Source organism: Amblyomma mixtum, chromosome 3 (genome assembly GCF_055824585.1).
Source record: "Amblyomma mixtum isolate Tamu chromosome 3, ASM5582458v1, whole genome shotgun sequence".
Taxonomy (NCBI): Eukaryota; Metazoa; Arthropoda; class Arachnida; order Ixodida; family Ixodidae; genus Amblyomma; species Amblyomma mixtum.
The window spans coordinates 174,437,681-174,445,312 of NC_143014.1; the positions used below are offsets into that span (position 1 = coordinate 174,437,681).

General features: G+C 46.6%; 1 long non-coding RNA gene across 1 annotated transcript; it reads left to right on the forward strand.

Annotated features, from left to right (window-relative positions):
• Window positions 1–4,761: 4,761 nt before the first annotated feature.
• On the forward strand, window positions 4,762–6,739 carry LOC149352781 (uncharacterized). Its single transcript, XR_016289554.1, has 3 exons — window positions 4,762–4,782; window positions 5,228–5,292; window positions 6,611–6,739. It is a non-coding gene; the product is annotated as an uncharacterized LOC149352781 (long non-coding RNA).
• The last annotated feature ends 893 nt before the right edge of the window (window positions 6,740–7,632 follow it).

The following is a 7,632-nucleotide window of genomic DNA, read 5'->3' on the forward strand; positions in this document are numbered from 1 at the left end:
TAATTGAGATCACTGTCTAATAATGCCGGTAATATAATTGGCGAACTTAGGAAATGTACGCGTGGTTTCTGTAACCTTTAGTGTATTTCTATTGAGCACTTTTCCTGAAAGGACTCATAAACGAATCCGACCGCATGGATCTGTTGAAGCTCCGCTGTCTGCGCAGTTGGCCTCGTTAGCACTTTAACTTGGACTAAAGCCATATATATGTTGAAGCGATCGCTTCCGTTGAAATCTTAGTTGAAATCAAGAGGAAGAAATGGGCTTGGGCAGGGCATGTAATGCGAAGGCAAGATAACCGCTGGTCCTTAAGGGTAACGGAGTGGATTCCAAGAGAAAGCAAACGTAGCAGGGGACGGCAGAAAGTTAAGTGGGCGGATGAGATTAAGAAGTTTGCGGGGATACAGTGGCGGCAACTGACAAAGGACAGGGTTAATTGGAGAGACATGGTAGAGGCCTTTGCCCTGCAGTGGGTGTAGTCAGGCTGATGATGATGATGATAATCGCTTCCGTAAGCAGCCTAGTGAAAAGTCATTTAACCCAAAGTTCCTCATACGAACCAATCTGTGAGCACTTGGCTATATGAATAAACCTATGTGAATAAACGTTTTCTGTTTTCAGTTCGATACTGTAGAGTACTTACCCGATGGCATGTGCCTTTGATCAAACTAAATGATGCAAGCTCCGTGCGCTTGGGAACCGAACAGTTAGTTTGCCAGTACGGCGATAACAAACTTCTGAAGCTGAAAACTATTCTTGAAAAGCTAGAATGAAAACAACAAGTAAAATGGCTGAACGGTTTTATTAGGCAAAACGTATTCGTTACGTTTACTTGAAAGTCTTAAGTAACAACATTTGCTCGAACCGTCAGCCAAAGCTGTTCGTCAGCCATAGCTGCTGCTTATCCGCGCGTAACGTGGCGAGGGCTACTGGCGTATACCGCAAACTAGGAACACCTTCGAGCAGTCGCACTGAAATGGGATGGCGGACGGTCGGACGCCGCAGAAACGCCGATCCAGAAGTGGTAGCTTGGGAGTTCGCTAAAAAGCAGCGAAGCTGCTGCCGCCCGTCTTGTGCTACCGCCTGAGCGAGGGCTTTTACAGCTTTTTTTTTGTATCGAGTATCGCAAAATACACGATACACTAAAAATGTATTTTCGATACCGATACTCCGATACTCTAGTTTTCAGCACGCGATACCTAATACCGATACACAAAATGTATCGAAAGATAGTATCGAAGATACATGTATCTTCGATACTGCCCATGACTGGGTACAACAGCATGCCATTAGATGTCATAAGTCGTCAGTTGCTGCTTGGTCAACGCTCACGGTGTGCAAACAGAACAAGCGGCAGTATACCAATAAAAAAAATCATTGGGTCCAATTGAGATTTCCAACTGGAGCCAACTGGACCCAATGGCTCCAACCAATTGAACAGTCCAATTGTTTTCTGAACTTCCAATTGGAACTGACCAGTCCAATTTGGTCTCTCAGCTTCCAACTGGGGTCCAGTTCGCTCTGCCATTTCAACTGAATGATCCAACCGGTTCACAGGACTTCATTGGTTTTCACCTCTATTACCAAGAGGCTAGTCCACTAGTGAGAGTGAGCCAGCAGGAAGGTCGAACTCGATGCTCCAGTTGGTTAAAGATACACGGCTGGAAAATCTCCAATTCAAAAAAATCAATTGGAAGCCAACAAAACTGGGAAGTAATGAGGTCTTAGTAAAAAGATATGAGCTGCTTTATCTACTGCATTAATTTAAATTTGAACTATACCTGCTTTGCCCAACAGACAAGCGCCACTGGCTCCAGCAGCAGTCTCATGAATGGGGTATATAATTTGGAGCAATTCCCATTTTAAGCACTACCCAGTCAACCACGGATATCCGTGGTAGGTCCGAGTAAGGTCCGAATCTCCAGTGCCAGGCTGGGATGTCCGTAAGGCATGCCTACGTATGTCCATATTCGGATATACGCATCGGAGATTCTGTGTATGTCCGAGGGACGTTCGTTATCGGATGGCTGGCGGACATCCGCCGGCGGATGTCCGAGGGGTATCCGTAAGCATCCCTCTTGGGATGTGAGCTTACATGGCATATATATTTTGTTTTCCCTCAGACAAACATTTTAAAACAAATTCTATTGCAAATGACAAAATTCACACAATCACATTTCTACCACCAACTAGTTTAATATTCAGATTGATTAAGATCACTCAACTATGGTGTTGATGTAAAAGAACCAGAATTAAACTAAATGCTTGGATTTCTGGCGCCAGTGCTCAAAATTTACGCCCTTTTATCATGCAGCACTCCTTCGAGGTAACCGAGGCATGTAGCCACGCATGCAGCCTTCCATGAAAACAAAACTGACTGAACTCCTACCAGGAGCCGCGGCAGAGCGATAGGCCTAAAAGTCGATCCAATCCAATCCATCAGTCAATGGTTGTGGCGCGATCGTCTCGTTGAGTCGTTGGTTTTCTTTTCGCCGCATGGTGCTCCTTTCGATCTTTACTTTTGCTGCAATGTGCGGTTTGTTCGCTCTGTGGTTGCTTGGCTGTGCTTCAAATGTGATGTGTCACCTACGCGCTCGAAAAGACCTTCGTTTGCTTCTGAAGCTCTTGTGAAAAAGCTCCGGCGTCGTATTGCACCAGGGGCGCGATTACGAGATTTCGTCTCAATTTTGAGACTCTGACGTCAAAATGACGACACCGAAAGTTGTTGACCGCGGAATCAACCAATTAGCAGCGAGGTTGTGGTGTCTAATAGTAGGGTTCCACCCAGGAAGCATTTAGTTGCGCAATAAGGGACCGTATACTAAAGTTTTGCTGTAAACACGCCGTTAATAATTTGAAGAATGTTTTATTTCGCTAACAAACTACGTTTCAAACTGAACGACATGAAGCAAAAGAAGAAGCGTCCTCAATTTTGCAATTAAGTTTGCTCTTCAGTCACTTTTGCTGCCGCGAGGGTGCGCTGACGCTGGAAAAGCGTCGGTAGCGGCGGCTAGGCGGCGTGAGCTGCCGCCTGATTCAACCGATTCAGCCTTATCCCTCCACGCACATATTCAGCCATCGTAAACATGGCAGCCAGAAAAAAAATCAGCTGATTCGACGGCTGTCCTCTTTTTTTACACATTACGCAGAATCAAAGTACTGCGCAGACGTCTTAAGTGCGCGGAAAAATCTGTTTAAAGGCAGTGATTGCTACGAGTCTGCCGAGAACAATTTGGAAGGAGCGCTTGGCTCGAAAACCGGCGAAGGCAGCTTCAAGGCAAGTTCACACTGGCGAGTTGCAATCGTCGCGCTAGTATTCTAGGCGACCGATTTCGGTCAATTAGTTACGGTTTGCGAAGCACATGTAAAGCGGGGAGGGAGCGTAATAAATCGATTTAAGCCTGTCGCGCGACCTCCGCGACTCGCCAGTGTGAACTCACCTTGCTGCTATCGATGGCAAATGTGCTCCAAGGGCGATGCGTGATTATATTTATTTTTGTTCAGAAAATACCCGGCGACCATGAATAATCACACTGCAGCAACTGCCGACATAAGGAAGCAGACCGGTGCAGCTGATGGGAGCTTGCAATCTCACTGCGGGAATTAAGAGCCGGCACGCCCGGTCACTGCGGCAACAATCACTCTTCCGCCTCGTAACCAACTCATGCCGCCCGCTTCGGGTTAAGCACTTGATATTCGTGTTGGTGGTGCCGTTCCGTTCGGATGATGCTCGGATGACGCCGCCGGGGATACTGCGGTGGCGAAAGTTTATGCGAAGGAAGTCCACCTTCGCCGCCGCCTTGTCTTGAAGAGTCTCGCCGGAAAGCGCGCACCTTCTGCGACTTAACTTTGACAGTGGTCTCCGCAACTCACCGCAAACACTTGCACAGTCGGTTGGGCTACGCCAACGTTTACTTCATTTCCTACGGTGTCTTGAAACCCACCGGCGGCGAAGGCGCGCACAGGCACTTGCCGCTCCACTGACCGCGCACTCACCCGCACACCTCCAAGTTCAACGGCGAGTTCGTCGCACAGCCATTATGCTCCTTCCTATGTCAAAACGTCGAAACAACTCCTCCGGCACGTCAAAACCGTCTTCATGCACCCTCTTACACCGCTGCTCGCGCGGCCACCGGCCATGTAAACAACCGCCATTTTCTGTCTCGAGCGGTTTGAGATCACTCGTTCCAGTCTCAAAAAATCGTCTCAATCGGCTCGCATAATTAGGCAAGCAACGTCACCACTTCTGGCGCACTTCTGACGTCGGCCGGTGACGCAAAAAACCAATATGGCCGCTGGTCACGACCGACCAATAGGAACGGGGCAAATGAGACACTTTTTGAGACACTTTCCGATTGAGACGATTTTGAGCAACTCGTAATCGCGCCCCTGACCCCTTGCCGAGACATGCTTTGTTGCTTTGGATGAAAGAAGCGGCCATGGTGTTACCACTTGCGAGGTAAGTAACTGTGCTTGAAAATTACTTTCAGGATGTTGCTGTGTGATGAGTAAAGCGCATTAACGCAGTTGTACTCTGTTGTGCAACTTGTTTGCCACGGAGTGGAAGTTACAAGCACTATGCATTAGCTGCCGCATACGTTCCTCGTGTTTGTGAAAAAAAGTTGAGACGGTGTGCAGTTGCATGGTGTGAATCTTAAGGCAATTGCGCGTAGGCTCATAATTGCGATAATACAGAACGCAGGAAAAGCATAGTGCCAGGACGGTGTTAGTTTTTCAGTGCTTCGCGACTGAGTTAATTATGCCAAGCCATGGAAAGCACAGGTAGGTTGAAAATGTCATATAAAAGTTGTTCATACTTCCACAGCTCATCAATTTGTCCATTAGGCTTGCCAAATGGAAGTCTTCAACCATCCACTACACAGTACTTTGCACTGTGCAGTAGCATTGTTTAGGACAGCTTAACTGTTGTGTTAAGTTTGCGAGCTTCAGTCACATTTTTCACCTCCCAATCACTGAGTGCAATGAGCTCTTGCAGTGCTTTGGTATGCCCACAGGGCTCAATGCTGAGCCAGATAGCAGGACCATATATGGCACCCCTAGAGCCACATGTTCCTGGATTGTGACCAGACCTCTCTTTCTTACTCCTGTGCAGCTGTGGATCATCATATATGCTGTCGGTGCCCTGATGCATGATTCATCAGTGAATCCTGTGGGCATTGTAGGCATCGACAGTTCTCTCTCATACTTTATTTTCTTGTCTATACAGTGTGGATGTGACTGACCTAAGCTAGCAGCTATATAGTACCTGCAGCGTACAGCAGCAACCTTCAGGTAAGTTTGAACTACAGTGCAAGTTTGACCCTGTCACATAATGGATACTTTCCTTCTGTTTGCTCTGTGCAGCGGAGGGTATCTAGCTATACTGCAGTGTTCTTGTACAGTAATGGATAAAAATTTGTGGGATGAGAGTTCTTTGTAAAATATTTTCTCTGTGCTGTTAGCCAGTGCAATTTAATCAAAAGCCTAGAATCATGAGGGGACATGGATACTCGATCTTATTGAACAAATTTCAGCTGACTGCCTGCGAGGCAATGCAAAAATAAATATTTTCGGAAAATCGACATCCAGCAAACTTTTCTCTATGAGTGTACCTTGTGCCCAACCTAAGTCATTAGCTAGCTTGCAACGGTGTGGTAAGGATCCCTGCTCTTACACTTGAATTTCTAAGCATGAAATGCTTTTAGCCCCCGTTGTCGGCAGTGTGGTGACGTCACGCCGAGACCGAGAGCCATCATCCGGGCACTGAAATCCACTCATCCGGGCACTGAAATCCACTCAACCGGGCACTGAATTCGTCATCCGGGCACTGTACGAGAGTTAACGAGATTTAACGACTCTCTAAGCCCTCCTACGCGACCGGCATGCAAGCGCCGGTTGGTCTCCAAAGGAGTCACAAAAAATAACTGCTGCCAGTGCCTTCTCAATGTTTATCAAGATATCAGTCGCTGTGCGTTTGATGATGCACGGAATTATAATTTCCGATTTCTAATAATGCGTGCAAAAAGCACATAAATGCCACGATACACTTTGTTGTCATACGTGATCTCTTAGGGGCTTCGCGCATCGAAGCAAAGCCGCGCAGGCGCACAGGGGCCCGGGGGAGAAGCGCTGCGTTCAAAGGGCAAGGCATCGCGCCGAACGGGTGGTGGCGTTCCTCCCTTCCATTACGGTGCGGTTCGGGTGTCCACCGAGATGACATTAGGCCCGTAAACATTTCATGCTTACTCTACACTCGGTTACGGGAGAGGCAGAGATTTTTTTGACCATCAGTATGGAAGTGACTGCCTGTGGGAGTAGCTGTGGTGTTTTGCAATGTAAACACATTTTTAATGAACTGGTACAAAGCTCTGCAGTGGGGCATTTGTTTTTGCAGTTTTTTTGGAAAAGCAAAATATTTTGTATTGCAAGAAATATTCTCACCTCTGTTGCTTACAACCTACTAGTTGTTCATGATGTAAACATGCTTTCGGAGCTACAGATGACTAATTTACTTGGCACGGTGGAGTTACTGCATAGAACTGGATGGTGTCTGTCAAATTCCCTTGCTTTAATGGCATATTCTGAACTTAGTGTTAACTGTTTTCTGCAGAAGACGTCCCCGGCTTGGCTACAAATTCATCATGGTCTGTACAGTATCCTTCCTGCTGCGTTAAGTATATGTATCGCCAGCTTGATGAATTCCTCGTGAAGACTGAAGACTGCATTTATGTCATAATAAAATCATCCTGCTTTTTCGACTGTGTTTGAGTAGTCTTCCCCCCCACTGTAATGCCTCACGGCGCTGTGGGTACTGTAATAAATAAATAAATAAATCCAGACTTTTATATGCTTTGTGTCATTTTGGTCGATTGCTTTACAGATTCATGCATATTACATACAGCAAGGTGTATGTCTCATTTCAGACACTCTGCGGGCTTTTAATAAGCCCAGTGGCCCTGCGAGGTGCACTGATTGGAGGTTGTAGTTCTGGCTTGCCTCATAATGGTGAATGCATTACCTGCAAATATCCTCAAAAGATCCGCCGGCGGATATCCGAGATCGATATCTGTCGGCGGTCTAAATAATTATATTAGGGGTGTGCGAATATCAAATTTTTCGAATACGAATCGAATACTTGATTCCGAATATCGAATCGAATATCGAATAATCAAGGACAGATGCATTTAACCACTACAAAACATTTGAGCACCCAATAACATCACAGTTTCGAACATTATTCTTAGAAGAGTGGAAATATCAGAGATGATGGATAGTACACAGCATTGATCAAGGCTAGCTTGCCATCAGCACAAAAGCGCGTTGCTGGGATGAACATAAAATGTTGTCATGAAGGAAAACCAGCTGCTCCACATGGTCAGGCAGTAGTAGTTCCCTTCTAGCTGAAACGACTCCTCCAGCCACAGAAAATGCCCTCTGACCTGGCATGTATTGCGAGGTACTTCGTGCACAGCTCTGACTATTGCAACTTCGCAGGTATAGCCACAAAAAAGCTCACCAGCGCAGTTAGCTACGGCATGGCCCTTGGAAAAATTCGAAGGAAAAATTTTCCTTCATCCATGCACATTGCCCTGGGCGCCGCCATGTTATGTCTCTGTCGATAGGGCTTGCGGA